The sequence below is a fragment of the Ambystoma mexicanum genome, chromosome 12, assembly GCF_040938575.1.
Source record: "Ambystoma mexicanum isolate Mex_15411 chromosome 12, UKY_AmexF1_1, whole genome shotgun sequence".
Classification (NCBI taxonomy): Eukaryota; Metazoa; Chordata; class Amphibia; order Caudata; family Ambystomatidae; genus Ambystoma; species Ambystoma mexicanum.
In genome coordinates, this window is record NC_090936.1 from 145,685,711 (window position 1) to 145,708,237 (window position 22,527).

A 22,527-nucleotide genomic window follows, 5' to 3' on the forward strand; every position below is an offset into this window, starting at 1 on the left:
CACAAAGTGCTCGAAGGAAATGCTTTGTTGGTTTGGCATAAATCCGTCCAGTCATTTTGTTTTTTAGTTTATCATAGAGCAGGGTGCAAGTTCTCGAATTCATTTTGGAAAGTGCCCTAAAATGCTATAAGTGGCATATGTCCTTTGTTTTGATTGGACAAGCTTTTCACATCACATGACAGTGACATTCTCGATCCTGAGATCAGTGGGGGTGTCAGGACATCCCTTTTCTTCGTCACAATACCTCATTAGTAATCCCACCTGAACCCCTGAATCCCTCTTCCTAGTCCCAGTACTGAATAGTAATATTCCCTATATACCTCCACATCCTTCTCCCTCCTCCCAGTACACAATGGTAATCTTACATGTACATTTACCAAAAACAAAGGTGATGGCTGGAAGGTTTAGAATTAATCTCAACCTCTGGCAGAGCTCTGGGCAGCCCTCCAAACCATCATTCCTTAGCCTGCCAAGCCATTAGAGAAATGGGAAAGACCATTGCAAATCAGGCTTGGTCCCACACCAAAGGGGGCAGTCCAGCCAGAACTGCTAGGTCACATCCCTTTTGTATGAGACAACAAGCATCCACAGACATGTTTCAGCCTTATTAAGCATCAACAATGAGGAGTAGCTTCAGTCTCTAGGCGGAGCAGGCTCCGAACCCACATTTTGGAACACCGGTCCCACTCAGGGTGACTATAGCAAAACAAAAGGTGATAGATGAAATGTTTAGAATGAATCTCAACCATTTGCACAGCTGTGGGCAAACCTCCAGACCATTACGAGTGGTGTAGATGTATTCAAAATCTTACCTTAATCACTTTTTGGTTATAGTTTGCCTCCCTGTGTGAGAGAGGGGATGCCCTGACATGGGTTCCTTGCTCACTGCACCATAGGGAACCAAGAAGCACCTCACTGATGAGGATCAACAAGACCAAAACATGTCTGCGGTTACTTGTATTTTACGTGTAGAAGGAGCCTGGGGTAGCAGTTTGGGCTGGGCTACTCCCATTGGTAGGCGTCCCTGACTAACGTGCATATGTATGGTCCCTTTTTGCAATGGCACAGATGGGCTAAATAAAACAGTGGCGTTGAAGGTTGCCCAGAGCAGAGTCAGTGGCTCAAATGTATTCAAAAACTTTCAACCACCACTGTTTTGGTTATAGTTTGTCTCCCTATATGAGAGAGGATATGCCCAGATGTGGTTCCCTTGCTCACTGCACCACAGGGAATCAAGCTGCACCTCACTGATGAGGCCCTACAAGGCCAAAACATATCTGGGGTTGCTTGGGTTTCCGTGCAAAGACTACTCCTTTTCCAATGGCGCAGATGGGCTAAAGAACGGTGATGTGTGAGGTTGCCCAGAGTAGTGCCAGTGGTTCAGATTTATTTAAAACCTTTCATCCATCGATTTTTGGGGTATAATCCTACCTTTATCCTAACTTCCCTCTTCCTGTTCACAGTCCCCCACTACCCCATCTCATTCTTCCTTGTCACAGTACTCCACTACCACAAAATCACTCTTACTCAACAGTCCCCCACTACTACCACTACACTCTTCTTTGTCACAGTACTCAACTACCACTATGTCACTCTTCCTTGTCAGTGACCCCCTACTACCACATAACTCTTCCTTGCCATAGTACCCGACAGCCACCAACTCGCTCTTCCTCATCACAGTACCCACTACAACCAACTCACCCTTTCTCATCACAGAACCCCGCTACTACCATCTCACATTTTCTCTTCACGGTCCCCCACTACTGCCACATCACTCTTCTTTGTCACAGTAGCCCACTACCACCACTACACACTTCATTGTCAGAGTACTCCAGTAACACGTCACTTCTTCCTCGTCTGTCCCCCACTACCACCACATCACTCATCCTTCTCACAGTACCCCACAACCACCACTTCACTCTTCCTCATCACAGTACCCACTATCACCACCTCACACTTTCTCTTCACAGCCCCCACTACCACCACATCACTCTTCTTTGTCACATTACCCCACTACCACCATCTCAAACTTTCTCTTCACAGTCCCCCACTACCACCATGTCACTCTTCCTCATCACAATATCACACTACCACTCACTCATGCTTTGATTTCACAGCCCCCCACTACAACCATGTCATTCTTCATCATCGCAGTACCCCCATACCAAGTGACTCTTATCAGAGTACCCAACTACTACCATATCAATCGTCCTCATCACAATACCTCACTACCACCAATAAACTATTCATCATCGCAGTCCCTCATGACCACCACCTCACTCTTCCTCGTCACAGTTCTCCACTTCCAGCACATCACTATTCCTTGTCACAGTACCCTACTACCACCTCTTCACGCTTACTCATCACCCTACCCCACTACCAACACCTCACCCTTCCTCATCACAGTTCCTACTAGCGCCACGTCACTCTTCATCTTCACAGTACCCCACTACCACCAACTCACTCTTCCTCTTCACAATCCCCTACTACCAGCACCTCACTCTTGCTTATTACAGTACCCCACTACCACCAACTCACTCTTCCTCTTCACAGTCCCCCACTACCCCATCACTCTTCCTCACCAAAATCCACCCCCACCTCACTCTTTCGCATCACAGTCCCCAACTACCCCGCTTCAGTCTTCCTCATCACAGCCTCCCACTAACCCACCTCACTCTTCATCATCACAGTACACCTTTAGTAATCCCTTTTTATCTAGTGGACACAGAAAAAGATGAAATACTTAAAAAACCTGATGTTGCAAAGCTGAAGAACAAATATTGGTAACAAATTTTATCACATTAGAAAAAAAGGCAGAATCACAGGTGGTGGGAGGTAGCATAACACAATCCTTGCAATTCAGTGAAAGAACTATAATTGAAGCACTGGTAAGATAAAACAATCTAATGCAAAGAAACCCTTGAAATTGCAGCACTGGTCCATGACATCACAGGGAGCCAGTGCAGTGATCCCATTCCTGGAGGGGAGCGGTCCCAGGGCTTGGCAGGGGGATTGATTCAGTGTGTGATGGTCAGGTCCGCATCACAGACAAACTGTACATTCATTGAGTGGTAGAGCTTTCTGTTACGATCTACCTCCTCAATGGTGTGGCCGGCCACTAGCTCGATGTGTGTGCATTCAACTTCTCCAAGTACATTGGGCAGGCCAGCAAGGGCATGAAAATGGACCATGGTGGCAATGACCTGGGCCTGTGTTGTGGGAAGGGTCGACGTGCTGGGATACAGGAGGGCATCCAGGACCTGCACAAGCACCTTTGAAAATCAAGGCTGGGAGATTCCATGCAGCTCATCAACTGTGTCAGGTATGTGCCGGTGGCAAAGAAATGCAGCACAGACACCACCTTCAGCAAGAGGTGTATTGCAGTCCGGATGCCAATTATGCTCCGGATGTCATTGAGGATGAGGTCCACTATAACGAGCATGGTCTCCCTATTCAGGCAATACAGTGTGTGTATCTGCCTGTCAGTCAGGTTCCAGGGTGTGGCCCTTGTACAGGGTATAGGTGCTTTCCTAAGGGGTGGTACTTGCTGTATCATCATTATCCTCCTCCTGCTCCTCCTCCTCTGCCTGTCAGCCTGTTGCCACTGTTGCCCCTCATGCTCATGGAGCTGCATTCCTGCATGGAGAGCCTCATGGCCCATGACTGCTGCTACTAGTGGCAGCCTGGTTGTGTTGGAAGGGGCATGGGTGTGGTCCTTTTCAGCAGTCACAGTGCTCATGGTGTGCAGATGGGTTAATTGGGTGCACCTGTAGGTTGTTTCTTCAGTCCTGGGCCTTATTACTGTCTGCTCTGCACTGCCAGTGTTTCCGGTGTGGTTTTCACAGTGTCACCAACATTTTTGTGCCAGTTTTTCTGTGAAGACAGCAGTTGTAATGCGGGTGTTGTCGGCAACAGTCACACATGGTGCAATATTGCAGGCAACCTTGTTACCGGCATCACGTCTCGTAGTTATACTGCCCAGAAGTCGTGCCGGTAATCAGTATTACCGTCATGTTATTTCCAGACCACCAAGCTTGTAAAGAGACCCATATATTTCTTAAGTTGGGTTTGGTAAATGAGATTCTGACACTACATCCTCCACAATACATGCAGTCTGAGTGAATTCTCATAGATGGAAATGTGAAATAACGTGGTACCAGAAGTAACACCCGGACCAGCAGGTAAGTTATCTGTAGGTTTATCGGTAAGTATATGCAAGGAAGACATCGGCACGTCCCTTCATGCCAGCTTACATCTCCAACTGTAACTGTTAGAACAGTACTTCAGAACATAACACCTCAGCACTCTACCCTCACTGACATCCCCACATTCCACCATCAGTGATGTCACCCACACTCAGAGACACACTACAACAAAATGCTGTATTTGTATGAAAAGACTGAACTGTTGTTCAGTGGTAATTCTTTTTAGCATTGAACACAACACAGGAACAAAATAACTGCCTCGACAACTGCCTCACAGACATCTAGAATTGGATGACAATGAACAACCTTAAACTGAACCTGGCAAAAACAGAAATAATGCTTTCACTAGCAGAAATCGACACAGGCAACCCACCACTGGACTTGCCGGCCAGGATGGGAACACAACCCGGAGACTACCGATTAATAAATAACCATGGAATACTCATAGACAATGGAATATCCCTGGAACCGCAAGTCAATGCAATCACCAAAAATGCTTCTTCATCCTAACACTACTCAGAGGATTACTGCCTTACCTCTCCTTCCCTCCTAACCCTGAAAATCATATCCCTGATACTCACAAGCATTGACTACACAAACAGCCTCTACCTAGGAATGCCAGAAAGACTCACCAATAAACTACAAAGGGTGCAAAATACAGCAGACAGGATTCTATTAAGACTAAACAGAACATACCACATCACTCCAGCACTGGAAAACCTACAGTGGTTACCAGTAAAAGAACGCATTCAATTCAAAGCACTCTGCATTACCCACAAAGCCTTGCACAGACAAGGAGCTGAATTCCTCCAACACAAAATCAGACGGTACCACCCAAAAAGGGGCCTAAGATCCAGAAACAACCTACAGACAGAGACAAAACATTATGAAAAAAAGGAAATTCGGTGGAACAGCCTTTCTCACATCTAATTGCAAACTTCTGGAACACCATGCCCAAAATAATTAAAACCACAGAAACCACAACACCTTCAGGAAATGACTCAAAACCTGGTTATTCAACAAACAATGACTTCCGCATCGGACACCGGCAGCAATAACATTAGAGACCAAGGAGGGCATGGCTAGGCAGCCATGCTGTAAGGACAACTCCTCTTGAGCTCCTGCAGATCAGTAAAGATCCTGGCCTTCTATAGAGGACAAGATGGCGGATGAGGGGCTGGGTCCAGTGAATGCCTGAAAGATGGGGAGACCCAGAGCTGAGAGAAACCTGCAGCGCGGGTGTAGGCAGTCCAGCTGGCCCCCCCTTACAAGCGGTTGCGGGTGTTTTTCCACCCGGGGCAGGGACAGGGATCGGAGGGGTTGCCTGGACATAGGCAGTGCCTCATGTAGTGCGGGGCTGCTGCCACAACAAAGTACCGCATACAGAAAGTGCAGAGGTGCCCACTCAGGAACAGCAGAGGTGATGCATGCATGGCAGTAGTCGAGGAGGAGTGCCTGTAGCCCGTTGACTGAGGGGGACCTACTGAAAAGTGGAGGAAGATAGTAACGGCGGAAGGGTGCTAGAAGCACTTGCGATCCGAACATCTGAAAGGCTGGCAAGCCTAGGTACAGTGCCCTGGCGGATCCCGGCACCGTGTCTGATATGTGCGGTGTCCCTGCCCGACTGAGCTGAGGGACAGAACCTGTGGTCGCTGCAGCACTACATAGCAGTGGATTGCAGAGAAAAGACCTGGTAATAACTAGATGGTGGCAACTACAAGAGAGAATGTGGGAGGAGCACCAGCAGAAATACGAGAGAGGCGGTGAGGAGCAGGGAAGAAGTGACAGCCCCAGGCACAAGTGTTCCGGCAGGGAGGAGGTGTGGGCCCCAATAGCCCGGTGGTGCAGCAGAGACCTGAGCCCAAAGAGGCTGTGAGGCACTTGGTAACAGCATTGCTGCTGTTCCTGCTGCTGCCAGACGTTTGTGCCAAGTCCATGTAGGGTGACACCAGCGGATCCAGGAGTGTATCTTGAGCAGCCGGAGGCTGAAGTAAGCCCTTCACCAGGTCAGTAACAAGCAAGGCAAGGACCTGGGAACAAGCCGCCAGAGCATATTGCGTTTAGTGCAATCCAACATCCATACAGGCAAGACCTGACAAGGGGGACTGGGGAAAAGATATGAAAGTGCATTAATGCAGTCAGAAGATGGGCTGGGACATATCAGGAGGTGCGGAAAGTGGCGGCACAAGAGTGAACGGACCCCTAAGGACTGTGACTTATCGTGAATAGCACAGACAGGTGTCACAGCGCTGAAGGCCAGGTGAAGAGAAAACGATCACCGGCAAGGTGCGGGGGCACATACCCGAAGGCATGACAGGATGCAGAGAGTCTATTGTCAAGAGGGTCCCACGCAGAAGCACTTGAGAGAGGCATAGGTGGGCTGCTAGCCCCTAAGAGGCAACCAGAGAACCCAAAGTGGGGGTCGCAGCTGGAATATATCTCAGGAGTCAAGACCCAGTGGAGTGCAATGCAGCCATTAACCCATCTGGCGCAACCTGTGCTGGGGATCATCCAAGGAGAAACACAGGGTAGGCAACATACTGCCTCCAACACCAGGCCTCAGGCCGGACACTGGAAGCAGGACATAGAGCACTGCACCAGCAGGATACAAAAGTTGTAGAAGGTGGAAAGGAGCTCCCACCTAACATTAGGGCAGATAGGTAACACCAAACGACAAGGGTGGACCCGGAGGTCGCAGAGGGTGTGGGCGCCGAGTTACACAGATATGGCGGTGAAGGCGTAAAAGAATAAAGCTAAGCAGCCTACTCTGGACAATTTCACTAAAACTGCGAATCCAGGTGAGAAGGGGATGCCAGGAACACCAACTCTGCAAAGCAAACAGCACCAAGCAAAAGGGGACCAACAAGTACTGCATGCTATCGCAGCTCTGAAGATTGCATTGGAATCCAAAATGGATGCCATCAGTCTGGACGTGAATCTTCTGAGGCAAGAGGTTTGGTCACTCGCAGAGCGCACTGGGGCACTTGAGAAGGAGGTCGCAGTGAATACGGACAGCCTCAAGGAACCTCAAGAGACGTAGCGACACTTCAGCAGCAAATGCGAAACCTGGAAGACAGAATGGAGGATGCGGAGGGGCGGGCGAGATGCAATAACATCAGAATTGTGGGGCTCCCAGAAGGTGAAGAGGATGCAAATCCCACTAACTTCATAGAAAATATGTTGCTACAGGAAATCAGCCCAGGCACCCTTAGACAGGGTTTTACAGTGGAGAGGGCTCACAGGGCCCTGATGAGGAAACCACCGCCGGGAGCCCTGCCACGGCCCATCATCGCCCGAATCTTAAACTACAAGGACCGAGAAAAGATCCTGAAACATTTCTGTAGAGGAGGCACGATACAGAGAGCATCAGCGACCATCACTGCATGTCCGGATTACGAAATACATGCTGCTATATCCGGCACGGCTGAAAATCCTACACAAAGGGAGAGCCATCTTCTTCGACTACCCTGAGGAAGCCCATACATGGATGGACATGGAGAACTTGTCAAGTGGAGGGATCAACAAGATGATGGACAAGGGGGACACAGGCTTTAAGCAGAAGGAGTAACAGTAAGGTCAAGGATGGACCTGGCTGTCAGGGTGCAGCGCATCATACACATGTCACCAATGTCTAAAGCACCAACAATTTGCAGACGCAGGAGCCAGCAGTGTGGGTCCATCAGGAGATGCACCGGGAGGATAGTTCTTCACCCCAGAGTAGATTTGTTTAAGGGTACCAGTTGTTACGGTACCAGCCCGCTGTACCCCATGCACCAGGACAACCTACTGGGGTGGTGGTGAGAAGCGGGGATGCCTGAGTACAAGGTATTGAGCTGGTCATTTGTTGGGGGGCGGGTACGGGTCGTTGGGGTAGTTAGTTGGGAGTTAGCCTATAGAACCACTCAAGAACTGCGCAATGAGTGCATCCGACGATTGAGATATGTAAGAGTACTAACGTATGATGGGGAACTTAGAATAGCCTTGTGTAATGTTATAGAGGGCTGAACCGCTACATTAAATGAATTAGAACAATGACGTATCTAAAGCGTCAAAAAATTGATATAGCACTCCTCCAGGAGATTCACCTCACAAGATTGAAGCTAAATGCACTGGCTCAGAAGTGAAGGGGTATGACCTTAGGCTCATCATACTCAGCTTATGCACGGGAGGTCTTGATATGGGTGGTGCCGATGTTGCCATTTAAAGTCCTTCAGACCGTTAAAGATGAAGAAGGGAGGATGCTAGTGGTACAGGGGCTGATGGAACAAAGAGGGCTTTATATTATTAACACTTATGCACCAAACCATGATACTGCAGCCTACTTCTGCTCATTGTATCCACAGCTTTGCACACATATAGATGGGACTTTAGTATGGGGGGATGGTTTTAACTGCACATTGAACCTGGTACTAGACAGACCAGATGAAAAACTAGTGCATCCAGGCCCAGTGGCTAAAGCTATGAACGCACTGCTGCAGGCGTTCGATTTGGCGGTCATATGGAGGGCCCTGCACCTGCACGCCCAGGGGTATTCCCACTATACGGCCCCAAGTGATCTATATACTCGACTAGATTATGTCTTTTCAGGGGCTGACACCTTGAGGGAATTCAGAATAGCAGAGTACAAAGCACGGGTGCTATCTGACCAAGCCCCTCTAGTGGTCACATGGCAGTTTTCCCTCGGTAGAGCAAGTATCCCGACCTGGAAACTCAGGAGCGAATCCTTGATGGACCCAATGTTCTGCGGACACCTAAGGAAGGTGGTAAAGGTCTATTTCATAAACAATACAAGAAGTGTAAAATCAGATGGCACGCTATGGGAGCCCTTTAGTGATTAGAGGGATGGTGATTGCGACGAGGAAGTGTGCAGGATGCAAGAAGGGATAAATATGCGCTTTCAGGAATATTACAAGGTGTTATATCGTTATATGCAGAGAAATCAGTAATGCAGGTGGAGGACATAGAAGACGCCCTTGCACAGATAGACACCCCCAGGTTAGGGACAGCAGGCAAGCTGAAGGCCCATATAACCAGGGAAGAGCTAGTAATGACCATCAGAGGATTGCCAACCGGAAAGTCCCCAGGGACAGATGGGTTACCAAGTGAATTCTATAAAGAATTAATGGGAGAGGTAGTGGTAGAGGTTGCTAGCCATGCTGAACGAGGCACTGGAAACAGGCATGTTTCTATTGTTGCTGTGGGAGTCTATTATTGTCCCACTGCTGAAGCCTAATAAGCCAGGCAGTAAACCACAAAAATGAAAGTAGTCCCACAACTTGCCCACCCACAACCGGGCCAACTGTAACCTATTACCATGGGCTGCCGACCGAGCACCATCCCCGCTATATTTAGAGCTCCTGCTGCACACCCCCTGGGAGCCGACCAGACATCAGTTCTGTACCCTAAGACCACAACTAACCTGTTTGAATTACAAGGAGCACACTAGGTTTCAACCACCAACCTGTGACCATAACCCTAAAGGGAAGTCAGCCTGGGCCTGTAGAGGAGGCGAGATGGGCCGACAAACTGCAACCAATAATATGGGTAGATACCATCAAGGAGCAACCAAAGAGTCACAAAAGAGGCTCCACCAAACCAACCAACTTACTATCCCACTTCCCCTTCCTGCTCCTCTAACATAACTAACGCCACTACACTAGACCTTGGGCTAGCCACACTACACATAAACACACCAAGAATTAATTCAATGTTCACACCCCACCATCTCTCTGAGATTCTGGAAGCACACCTTGAGTGAACTATCCACCACATGAAACCATCAACGACACAAGTACACACCAAGACACCAGATAGTCATACAGCAACAGCCACCTGCGACTGGATACAATCTAACCAATGCGCACAACCACAACCAACCCCAACATCACACCACACACTAACACCAACACAAACATTAGCACACACCAGAGGCACTATGTCTTACCCATAAAGTTATAACGCACAGGGCCTCCTGTACCAACTCCCACATGCAAAACATCACTCACAGATGCCAGCTACTCCTGGTTCTGAAGCTATTCTCTCATCCTAATCCTCCACCCCCTTCTCTTGCATTGTCACGCAAGTTCATGGAGACTGCCCGTTGGTGGTAGTGGTGCATGGAATACATCAACAAAGTAAAGGGTAGGTTGGGCTCTAGAAGTGAGCACTCCTGTGCTGTGCTCGTTGTTTATGTTTAAAAGTTCTGGATATATCTATGCAAGGTGACAGGTGGGTAGAGGTGAACCCACACCTCTAGTCTGGAAATTGTAGACAGTCCTGGTTACCTTGCAATTCTTGGTATTCAGTGAATCTTATGCATAAAAAGATTCTCACACCAGGTGGGGTATTTATCAGTAAAGTTTTTTTTTATTTTTAAGTAGTGTAGACACATGGTCTAGTGGTGGTCAGCCGACACGTGTTTCTACCCTGGGGGGTCCTTATCAAGTCAGGCTTTGTTGTAGATAAGGAGGGGATGTTGCCCCAGGATATGCCTCATATGGATTGGTAAGGAAATGCCTGTCCCAGGATTGGGTCTGTCGTTTTCAGAAATTGATGCTCTCGAACGCAATGTGTTCGAGAGCATCCGTTTTTGAAAACAATAGACCATATCCTTGGACAGACATATAAATAAACATAACATAACATGGAAATCCCTTTGAAAGTGCTCATATTTTTTTTTCCCTTCCTTCTAAGAGATTATTGTTATGTTCAGGGGTGTCTGGGGATGTGTACTTTCTTGTACTTACCATTTGGCACATTTTCAGCTTTTATTATGCTCGTTTGTTGATGAAATGGTTAGCTATTGCTATGGTCTTATGTCAAGCCAAATAGCTATGGTCATTTGCTATGCAGAGTAAGCATCAGTTCTAATTTCATTAGTTCTACATTCATTGACCAGGAGCGCCACTTCAGCAACTTTAAATTATGCAAAATGAGCTTTAGTTGTAATTTTGTCCACTAGGGGCGACACTTCCGCAACTTTCAACCACACCATCAGTTTCCTTGTATAAAACGTAACCCTGTTAGACCCCTGTGGAGCCCTTTAGATAATCCCCCTTAAGTCATATGACGGATATGCAGACAGACAGACACCCTTTCAAAAATATATATTATATTTAAAGCACATGATGACCTGGGGGCAATGGGGTGCTGTACGATAAAATGACAAACACAAAATGTTATAACAGTTAAACAAAGAACGAGACATGCATAAAACAGCATGTAAGGAAACATAAACTCAGACATTTCAAGAAAGGAAGAGACAAAATAATGAAACAAGAAACACAAAAACGGAGGGGCTAAAGATCCTAAAGATTAGCAAGCAAAATAGCCCTGACTGTAAGAAAACCCAGTAACGAGAGGGGAGCAAGCAAGAAGAGTGGAGCAAAGCATCCAGGGCACAAGCTGTAGTAGTGGGAAAAGGCCTGGGCAGAGAAATGGGCCTGTTTTAGATTGTGGATGGTTAATCTTAAAATATCTGAACTGCGAATTGACAGTGACCATCTAGAGATATGAAATTTAGCAGCCTGATAGGTCGGCTGGCCCACTGCCACGGCCTGGTAAGTTATTCATCAGATCTTGAAAGGGAATGGCTAACCAGTGAAGAGAAATTAAAAGGGGTAATGTGCTCACATTTTTGGGCGCCAGAAATCAAGGGTCTGCAATGTGTAAAATTGCCAAAGATGAAACTGGGAGGGCCTAGAAAGGTGGCATTGTCGCTGTTGGGGCCGGATAGTGCGAGGAAATCTGAAGCAGGAGGCAAAAAATGTCTTCATCTTCTGAAGAAGAGTCAATTGGAAAGAAAAGCAGGACTGGGAAAGATGGGAAATATGAGTGGAGTCAAGAATAAAACCAAGAGCCTCTATTAATAATTCCTGCACACATTCTACGGAACAAATCCAAGCTTTTTGCCATCAAATGTTGATTCTGGGTCCTCATAAAACAGCTTCTATGGCAGCTGTGTTCAGCTCCTTAATTGCAAGCTACATTCCCAGTAACTAGTTGGAGGCCCCGTCCAAGTCTAAACTTGTTAACTCTTTATCGCCTTCCTCATTTTCATCTTGCACTAGCCAAAGATACTCAGATTCTTGTTTTATTGTTTGTGGGTTTGGCGCGCTTTCAGAACCTGTTCAAGAATCAAATCCTTTAATTTCCTTAATTTCTTCAGGCTGCAACTCTCCTAACATACTTCATGACAGGCTATTTAGGGCCATTCTTTGTATTTCTTAAAATAACACAGATGGAATTTGCGATAAAAAATTACTTGATTGGTGGAGGTATTCACAGGAAGGGAGACTGTACAATAGCACAAATATGAGAACAAGTGGTGAGCCAGTATGAGGGTGAACAAACTGGGATATAGACCAGTGACAAAACTAAAAATAGCGTGACTTACAAAGGTAACATTAGCCTAGGAGATGGAATTCTGCAAACTGTAGAGGAGTACTGTAGGAAGATGCAAAATGACATTATTACACAGAACTCGAGAGAGTGGGGGGTCAGGTAGGGAGGAAAAAAGGGGGGGATTGCTAACTCTTTGGCCAGTAGATGAAGTGTAAGCGGAGCTTTGAAGTGATCCACAGTCAGTCTGGGTTTTATTGTGATGGCCAGCGGGTTCCAATGGGGCGGCATAAGTGGGGGGAGGAGAGGAAGCAAGAGGAGGCATGTGGGCATGGTATATTGAGGAAGAGTGGAGGAAATAATATGTGGGTAGACAGAGATACAGTCAGGCATATACTGAGGAGCAAAACTCTTGCTGGCTTTGTAGACTGGGAGAAGGAACTACTTTAAAAAAAGAGCAGTTATGCATGAAGAGCTATCCAACATGGTGTCAATAGGTAGAAGCAAAGGAGTATCTTGGTAGGTTGTAGAGAGTGCAGTAGTGAAGTTGAGGACTTTTTCTAGAGAGAGGAAGGAATAGAGAGGAAAGCCAAGGAGTAGGCCCAAACACTGACGGAGATAGATTGGGGATTTTTAAGAGTGGTGAGTAAGAAATTGACACATTTTTCTGATTGTTGTGTTAATGCAAGCAGCAGAGGCTGTGGTAGAGATGAATTGTTGTAGTTTGAGCTGGTTATCAAAAAGGACTCCAAGGTTGCGAACCTCAGGTAAGGTAGCAAGAAGGTCAAGCTAGAAGCAGATATGAGAGGGTAGGCAGGATGTTGGAATTTCGGAGAAAGATGACTTACATTTTCGAAGAGTTCAGCATGAGGCCGCAGAGAGTCATTCAGTGACCGATCCAAGTTGAACTGTTGATCATTCATTCCAAGGTGGTTAGGGTGTAGGAGGGAAAGGAGAGAGATAAGTCTACATAGATCAGATGTATAGAGGGTGAAGAGCAGAGGTACAAGGACTGATCCTTGGGGAATTCCCCCAGGGTGAGAGGTGGGTTCAGAGGTTTGTGAGTTCCAAAAGATTTTAAAGGAATGGCCTTTCTGGAAGGAAGGAATCCAGGCTAGAGCAGATTGGGAAAACCCAAGATCATGGAAAGGCAGGATGAGAGGAGTACCCAACAGTTTTGAAATAGGCATAGAGAATGAATAGAGAAGGATGACACAGGAGTTTTGGAGTGGTGAGCATTAGAGAGAAATTTGGAGACATACATAAGTGCAGTCTTGGTGGAGTGCTTATCACAAAAGCCAGATTGAAGGGGATTTTCAAAGCCATTATCCTCGAGGTCATCAGTTTGAAGGCCACCTGCTCAGAGACATTTTAAGAATGGGATTAGATGGAAACAGGGCAATAATTTCGATCAACAGATGGTTTCTTCAAAATGAGTAGTACTGTTGCAGATTTGAAGGAGGCAGCGGAGAGAGGGGAACAAATTGATTGAAGCGTAAGATGGGATGATGCCACAAAGGATAGATGCACATTTTACAGAAGATAAAGGGGAAAAGTAGTTGATAGTAGAGGTAGTGGACAGAAGGAGGGTATTGAGAGAGAGAGTAGGAGTTCAAGTGTCTCACATTCTAAGATTTTAGAGGAAGGGTTTTGAGCAAAGTCATTAGCAGAGAGTGAGGAGACAAGGGATACTGGCCATAAGGTATTGTCCAATTTGTTCATATTTAATTAAACATACAGTAGATTTGGGCACATTTGGCCACTACCATTTGTTTGATTAAATTCTAACAAATTGGATAATTAATTCCGAACATGGGGAGCAGGGGTTGCGGGGTTGTCCCCCGCTCCCTATGTTCGGTAGTGACTGCCTTGGGGGGTGGCAAGGATGTCCCCCACTTCCTGAGCACTACAGACGGGGGACGGAAAAAAAAAAGAAAAAGAGAAAAGCAGATTCTGCAGTGTCGGATCCGACCCGCAGGTCAGAAGGAAACAAACAAGCAAAAGGTAAGTGTGGGGGGAGCAGTAGAGGGGATGTTATGGAGGGTGTGGGGGGGGTCAAGGTTTTGCCAGGTTTGGCCGTAGCAAAATTTTATTCACAGCAAAAATTCCCACTGTCAATTCCGCCGCAAACTATTTTGCCAGGGCCAAATCATGCATAGCCGGATAGAATGGTGCCACCAAAGAATGGAAGGTGGATGAAAGTTTGTGTAGTGATTGCGAGGAGGGGATTAGGTTCATGAAGTAGGTGAATTTGGCAGAATCTAGTGCAGATCAGAGAACAGTGAGGGAATTTGTGTAAGTTAGACATAAGGTGGGTGTCCAGGATTTACACCAGCATCTCAGCTCATGGCACATGTTTGTTGTATGTGGCTGGATCTCAGAGGTGAGAATCAGGTAGGGAAGGTGTAAATTTGTGGGCAGGATAGTTTTAGTCAAAGGAAGAGGTCTGCAACCTGTCACATCCCAAGGTGCTTTGAACTATGACACCCATAACCACTCACCATTGACAATTCTGTCTGGGGCTGATGTGTGTTGTAGTTCAAAACAAGTGGAGACAAAGATTGCATATACTTGGTCAAAGGGAGTTATACGTACAGGATTCAAAATTGAGAGGAGCTGGAAGCTATTTAGCTCCTGCTTGTAGCCTAGAAGTGCCTGGATAGCTTGACACCAACAGTGACCAGGAGCAACTCTCAGCTCTCCAAGCCAAATGATGGCAAACAAGCACACTTATGCAAATGCAACTCTGTGCATTTGGGTAAATCTATAAATAAATATTGAGAAACATCTATACAACATTTGATGCAAAAGGGATCATAAATAATGGCCAACATTATATGTTTCCATCTTATGCAAAAGTTAGATTTGTGGAATGCTATTTACCAGTTCCTGGTCACTGGTTAATACTGGATACCCAGGAGCAGCTTTTAGCTCCTGCTTATCCAATCTTAATTGTGAATTGTGAGCCGTGGAAGTACATTGTGAAAGTCAGAAAAACCAAGGTCAATGGAAGAGGTATGAATAGGGGAGTGACACAGGTGTGAGGTCATCAAGTGAGGAGCAAGAAAGTCCTGCTTGAATTTCCTCTTGGACACTGAAGAAGGGAGATGAGGAGTAGAAGACAGCGGGCAGAGACTTAAAAGTGAACAATAGATTTTATCAGAGGGGTAGAGCTCAATGGAAAAATCAGGAGAGACGTTTGAGATAGAAAGACATAGTCAAGTGAGTTTCCAGTGGGTAGGCTGGTCATGAAGGGTTAGAGGGAGTGGTCAGAAAGGAAGGGGTTGAGCACAACTGAGAGAGCTTTTGGAAGGTCTATGCCCCCAACATGACAACAGGGATATTGGTGGAAACTGACTCAAGGAGATGGTGCAGGTCAGTGAATGAGGAGTTCAGAGGGCAAAGAGGTTGATAGAGAGCCAGACCAGTGAGAGGAGGAGAAGGGACATGTTTAATTAAGGCATATTCAAAATTGGGAGAGGTTTCATCAGAGTGGAGAGACTGGCAGTTATGAGGGCCTTATTGGCAAGGAACCCCACTCCTCCACTCTTACCGACAGGTTAGAGAGAGTCGGAGAAGGGAGAAGAGTCCATTCTGGGAGGACAGTTCAGAGGAAACGTGTTTGTCTTGGAAAAAAAACAACGCAGCACAACACACGTTCAAATCCTGGTCCCGAGCGCAGAGACTGGTCTCCGTTATTAAGCGGATTATAAAAGATTCATTTAATGTAATTCCGAGAGTCAATAGTGTGGCAGTCATGAGGGGGGATGCAGGTTTCTGTTATAGCAAGAAGTGAATGTTGAGAGTGATAAGAGTCAGAGTAGTCGGTAATGCAGTAAAACATGTTGCAGAAGGATTGTGCATTTGAGAGGCCATGTGAAACTGTTGTGGGAGGTGGGGGAGAAGAGCAGGAATTGTGCAGTAGGCAGAGGGGATAGATGAGGTTGGAGATTCTGGAAAAGCAGGGGCATCGTTATGAAAGGTACAGGGATAGCAGAGGGCAATAGGGAGGAGGGAAAGGCAGAAGTTACAGTTTTGGTTGAAGGATACAAGCGTGGCAAGTGAAGGGTGAAGTAGGGGGAAAGTTGTCTGGGAAGGAGTGTGTAAATATTCTGAGTTGGTCTAGATTTTAGACTATGGTGAATGAAAGACAGCGGGCACAAGCAGTAGTGAGGAGGACCAAAACAGGAATGTTCCTTGATTCTGTGAGTTAATAACTCTGCAGTAAATGGAAAGTCGCTGGTTCAAAGGAGCTCTCTTAGTGGAAGCCTTAATTCAATAGGAACCCGATTGCAGTTGCCAGTATTCAATGTTGCACCATATTTCCTTTCCCAGCTGTGTTCCTCCAGCAGTTACTGGGCATTAGTCCCAAACTATTTGAGATATTCACTAAAATCTCTTCCAAACAATGTTGATAATTTACCGAGTGTAACAAGTCCTGACTGGATACTACTGCATTTGCCATGTCAGATAGCAGCGGACCTTCGACCACATACTACTCAAATGTAGATCTTTCGGAATGTATTCTGGGGTCAGGGTCTGTGATTGTTTCTAAAGTGCTTTGGTCGTTCAGAGATTCTTTCATTTTTCCTCAAGCGTTTTTTTTTTGTACTCATTGAATGGGGCCCGAGTATCCTGGAGCATAATTATTGACATTTTCATTATAGATTCCCCAATGTGAAAAGGTAATCTGTCCATTGTCCTCGGCTGGGAAAGTCTGGGTACCACTGGGGGCCACATGCATGTTCCTTGTTTCACCTCCTGACGATGCAAAAGGAGCAAAGTTTAGAGGTTCCCCAGCCCCTCCTCATTGAGATCAAGGGAACGGGCAGCACTTAACATGAAGAGAGGTTCCTGTATGGACAGAGGTGGCATCAGCTTCCTGGAGGGCCAAAACAAGACTTGCTGAAACTCTAAAACCTAATATCACCCCATGCATGAGAAAAGCACAAGAGAAGAGGCCTCAGAATAAGGGTGTCCCTTTTAAAACAGTGATTATTTTCCAGTGCACAAGTCCTCTCCTAAGGTCCATACCCAGAGCAGGAGTTCAGAGTCAGTACACACCAGGTGAACAAGCACTGGCATGGAAGCTGGAGTGGGGCTGGGCTGATATCCTTCGGGAGGCAGTGAACACCCTTGTGGCATTTGCTCACATTCCACACAGCAGGTACACAGATACTAAGATTATGCCACCTGATTGAGACATGCCAGAGTATTTCTCACTTATGCCTGTGGTGACCAAGGAACTTGCTGAATCTCATTGAAACAACATGCACAACACTGGCAGAGAATATCTATCACCAGACACGCTAAAGGGGAGTAGCTGGATTTACTGAGCAGGGATACATGACACATTTTTAGGGATAGTGACAAAATCCAACTTAAAGTTGCCTCACTCACATTTAAATGTTTGAACAATGTAGCACCTTGATCCCTTGTAGACAGATTCACCAAAACTATCCCTACTAAGTACACCAGATCATCTAGTTCGAATAGTCTCTTTCTACCAAGATTTAAATTGTCCAGAGTAGGGGGACAATGTTTCCAGGTTAAAGCAGCATCACTCTGGAACTCTCTGGCCCCTCTTCTGCCCGTGGATCAAACTTACTGGAAATTCCGGCAGAATTTCATAACATGGCTCAAAAACTCTGACAAATATTGACTGACGCCATTCCCCCCTGACCTACTTTTGCAATCTATGAACCATTCTGTAATAGTGAAATACTATCTAAATAAATTGTAATATATGACTCTACGATATTGCATAATGTGTATTTAACCTGTATATAAGCATACTATCCTGTCTACTGCGTAGACAAGTGGTAGTCGTACGACACATTGTCATTCTTATTTTTATGTGCTGTGTAAATGGATAATATGATGTGTAACTAAGCTGTAAGTCTTCTTTTGCAACGCGCCTTATACCTACCGGTCTGGAGCGCAATACAAATAATAAAATATAAATACAAATACAAAATAGTACCCCATGAACATGTTAAGGTTTTCACTAATGGTCTGACCAAATCTGTAAAAGAAGGATGATAAAACAGCCGGCATTTGGCAAATTCTGCTTGCTTGTACTTCGTAACGAGTCCCTTAATGTTGTGACAGGGTCAGGAACATAACCATGCTAAGGGGGCTGAGGCCACTCTCAAAGTGGGGCAGGATGCCTACCGGGTTGTTTTCTAGAGCCAGACCTGCCCAGAGGTGGGCTGAGGAAGTAGGGAGGGCCCCAGTCTCTGTCCCATTGTTCCTGTGCCTGAATGCCACTGTCAAGTACCACTTGATATCACCCCATTCCGCCATGCCTTGTTCTGGCCAGTTTTCCTGTTCCTCTCTTCTAAGACTACAGAGCCCAGAACTGGCAGAGGAGGGAATGAGGAACCCAAAAGCGAGAGGGCCGGCGATGAACAGCAGGGCTGCAGAGTGGTACGCGCTACAGACTAGCAACCAGGAAGCTCAACACCAAGAGCCTAAAAACTTGGAGTGGGGCTGTGTTTTTCACAGACCGCCACTGCAGAACTCCAGTGGACCTGCTTTTGAAGATCACACACATAAATACTTTTGAGATAGACTGTTAGAGGCCGCCATTGCAGAACTCCAGCAGACCAGAATTGTAGGAGGCGGTGGGACTTCAGAGGCATTTTAAGACTTGCACCTCTATGGCACGACCCCTTGGTAACAAAAAGATAGCGAATGGCCTGGATAACTACATGGGTGCCATTGCCAATAGGAGGGAGGAGGAGTAGAAAGGTGGACAAGGTAAACAGTGCTGTGTGAGTTGTTTGGGAGAAGGCAGACCAAGAGACGAACAAAAGAAGGACAGTGCAGCATGTCTTGGGGGAGGATTATATAGAGTGTTTGCAGAATGAGGTATTGGTTGGTGAGAGACAGTAGTACTTGGGTGTTAGAGTTTGTATATGTTGTGGAAAGGTGAGTGAATGAGGCTGAGTGGGGGTGTAAAGGAGTAAGTGACGCTGAGTGGGAAAATTGATTGAGAGAGTGAAAGGAGGATGACTGTGGAAGGAGGAGGGGTGTAGTGTATAGGAAGGAGGGAGCAGCAGAAGGGAGAAGTTGTGGGGAGAGTGAAAAGTAGTAAAGTGGAGAAGAGTAGAGTGGATAGTAGCAGTTGAGGGAAGAACATTGGAGGGTCAGAGAGAGAAGTGGAAAGGGAGAAAAAGAAGAGAGTGAAAGGAAGGGTAGGGAGGAGAGTATGAAGAGTGGAAAAGAAGGAGAGAATATCAGGGCAAGAGTACCAGAGTGTGAGAGGTAAAGACCAATTGAGACCTGGGTAATCGAGGTAACTGCATGAGAGTAGGAAGATGGGAAAGATATTAAAGGAAGGAGAGAATATCAGAGCAAGGAGTACCAGAGTGTGAGTGGTAAAGAACAAGTGAGAACTGGATGATTGAGGTAATTGCAGCAGAGTAGGAAGATGGGAAAGATAGTAAAGGAAGGAGAGAACATCAGAGCAAGGAGTACCAGAGTGTGAGTGGTAAAGAACAAGTGAGACCTGGGTAATTGAAAGACAAACTTCTAGAGTCTAGAGATCTGTTATTCTTGTTGAACCTCAAGAAAGTCTCCACTGAGAAATTCACAGAGGGAGTAAGAGAGATCAGGCAATTCCTTCAGGCCCTCACTAGTAGCCATTAAGAACTTAGGTAGTACAGTTACCAATCTCTAGTGACCACCTTCAGATTTAGGGATGTGTGGGCTAGAAATGAAAAAGCCCACGGGAGAGACAGAAGAACAACCCTTTGTGAGACCCTATTCGAACTTGTTTATAACAACACTTGAACCATCTTTAAGATTTGGAGTGCTCTTGAGGACATCTGTGACAATGTGTTTAGGGATAAAATGGCCTTCTTTGCTGGTGGCCCCAGTCTAAACTTTTATATATGATTCCTAATTTGCAGGCATTTTATTGTTACAGTGAGTATTGTGACAAATGAAATGAGCACAAAGCTCAATGTGCATTGGGTTCTCAAAATAGTTGCATGTTTGCAACACTATTAAATATCAAAATTGATGGTTATTTTTATATTCTCCAAATGCTCTGTGATTTTATGCAAATCGGGCATGAACTATAGTGTATTTATCACCATGTCCTTTCCCATAGAAGATTTGTTTACAAAATGAGGGAGATTTTTTCACTGGTTGAATTGTTTCTATAGTGAGAGCATATTATATTTTATAAAGAGCGATTTGTTTCCAAACTGAGTCAAAGAAATGTAATCACTTTGTGTTGACTGGATGCAAACAGGATCACCGAAGACCACGCTGAAAGACCCATTAATAACATGTTTGCAATGCCTCAGGATTTATCAGGTGAGTGTGTCTTTATGTTTGTGTGTGGGTGGGGGTGTGAGTGATGTATGAGTATGCACAATGTGTCCATGTGTTTGGTGGCAGGGGGATGCATCATGGAAGTTACTGTTAGTGAGAAAGTTGGCTTATTGTGTTTGCGAAACATTATCCAGCGTGCTATATTGGTCATTCTGGTGTAGGTTGGTATAGATTGCGATAGCTGATTCATGAAAGTGATTTTCAGTGATCATACTGGCATAGAGTGTTGCGTCAACTTCATGAAAGTGATTTACAGTAATCATACAGTCAGAGCTTGTGGACACAGGGTAATGACAGCGATTTCAAGTGACCATACTGGTATAAATAGTGGTTCCAACACCATGAAAGTGATTACGGAACCAAACTAGCAAAGATTATGTTTTTAGCTTCATAAACATTATTTATAGTTACTATAATGGCATGGATTGATGCTGCAAAATAAAAATGATTTAGTCTGGGAATGCTGGCATTTATTATGGACCCTGCAGAGCAGCGGCATAAAAAGGACTCACAATGGAAATTCAGGCGTATGTTGTGCACACAGGCATCATGAACATGTTGTCCAGTGCACCTGTTGGCGACATGGCATCTACTGTATTTTGTTGGTGTTACCCTAAAGAACCAATTCTAAATTGTATGGCTCAAAAATGGTTCTGTAGAATGCACCATTTCAACATATTAATGCAAAGATAATGTTTTCCCCAGCATTACTAATGGTTCTCTTGCAATGCTTGGTCCCTTGTGCTACTTCGTGGGAGTTGTTAATGTACTAAGAACATTCTCCTGCTGCCACTCACCTGGAATCTATTACAATGCCTGTGTCTCCCAGAAGCCATCTCACCCCAGGCACTAAAAGCTGCCCGCGATACTGGCATCCGTATTAAACAGGCTGCATACAGTGGCGGCTGGAACATTTGGGTCAGGCACCCCCTTAGTTTCTAAGATAGTTGTAAGATTTGATTTAAACACGTACATCTTTCACCTAGTGCAGTGCACAGCATGCCCCTAGGGCAGCAATATCTTCTTAAGTTTTAGACATGATTGGTGGTCCGGGCTGGCCTGGCAGTCTGAGGCACAGTATATGCTCCTTCACGGAGATTGGGAGAGGGGCTCAGCAGGGCTTGCCAGGGGTCCCCTCATTTTATCTTAAGCCACTGTGTAGAGCTGTGTGTGTGTGTTAACACAACTTTATTATTGTTAGTATTTTTATCTGATATTGGGAGTTATTTGTAAGGCTGCCACATTCCCGGGATGGACTTCAAATGCGCCTCCTTACATCCTTAGGGAGTCAGCCGTGTCCCGCCACGAAAGCCCCCCCGCATGCACATCCTTTTCCCCCTCCCCTTCCGTCCCTACTTCTCATGGTCTGTTCTGAACTCCTGCAGGCTGAAGAGGTAGTTTCTCACTGTGATTAATTCCCCCCTGCCTCTTTTCACTCCCCTCTCTGCCTTTCCAAAACTTTGACAAAACTAATTTCAAGTTAATTAATTCGAGAGAGCCCGGAGAATAGAGAGGCCGGCTTCTTCATTCGAGGCCCTTGCCTAGATTGTTTCTGAGCCCTGCCCCCCTGGAATGCGGCGGTGAATGAGATGGGCGGGAAGCATGCCAAGCAATTAGCTATTCCTGCTGAACACGA